This window comes from Apis dorsata, unplaced genomic scaffold (genome assembly GCF_000469605.1).
Source record: "Apis dorsata unplaced genomic scaffold, Apis dorsata 1.3 scaffold_534, whole genome shotgun sequence".
Lineage (NCBI taxonomy): Eukaryota > Metazoa > Arthropoda > Insecta > Hymenoptera > Apidae > Apis > Apis dorsata.
Genome location: NW_006263756.1, coordinates 162219 through 163146, shown reverse-complemented (window position 1 = coordinate 163146; position 928 = coordinate 162219). Strand labels below are relative to the sequence as shown.

At 18.1% G+C, this 928-nt stretch overlaps 1 long non-coding RNA gene across 4 annotated transcripts in view; it reads left to right on the top strand.

Moving 5' to 3' along the window:
• Nucleotides 1-928, top strand: part of LOC102678179 — a 285716-nt gene that overhangs the window by 127259 nt on the left and 157529 nt on the right. The gene's annotated exons all lie outside the window — the stretch shown is intronic.

Genomic DNA, 928 nt, shown 5'->3' with positions numbered 1-928 from the left:
TATATAATAATAATATATTAATAATAATAATATATAATAATAATAATAATAATATATTAATAATATATTAAATGATAAATAATATATTAAGGATAAATAATATTAGACAAACTTTATAATTAAAAGGATAAGAAATATGTTAAAAAGAAAATTATACATTTTTCTATTGAAATTAAGCTTTTTAAACAATATTATTTATGAGATAATATGTAATTGAATTGTAATTAAATACTTTTAAAACTAGAAAAAAGAGTAAGAATATGAGATACCTTTTTATTTTTTGACTTTATGAATCTTAAAATAGAATATAAATAAAAAAAAAATAAAACGAATAACTTTAAGAAATTTCATATATAATATCATATGAATATGCTACATAGAAATATATTCTTAAAGATACATAGAATCTTATATTTAAATTTATGAAATTCGAATCCGTATCTTTATGAATCCTCGAAACTCTTGAAACCTCTCAAAACTCTCGAAAATCGAAACTCTTGAAATCCAGAATGCTTATTTTTTTTCTTTTTACAATTATTAATTTTTAAATTCCTCAAATTCAAAATTATAATCAGAAAAAAAAACTACTCGCAATTCTTTTGGTTCGTGAACAAATTTTATTCTTTACTCTTTCGAGAGTTTCGAATTACAAAAAGTTTTAAAAGAATTTAAAACTTGTTGAATTTTAAAAATTTCAAGGTTTTTACGTTTCTAGTGAACTTCTTACAATGTCATTTTTTTTTTCCATCTTACATAATCAAACCAATAAAAACTTTCTTATTCTCCTTTATTTTTAAATAGATTAGCAGAATTATATATGAACAATATTCACAAATATAAAAAAAACATAAAAAATTCAACAAATAAAATTTCATATATATTTTTAAAAAAAGAAAACATGCTTGTTTCTAATAGAAAAACAGAATTG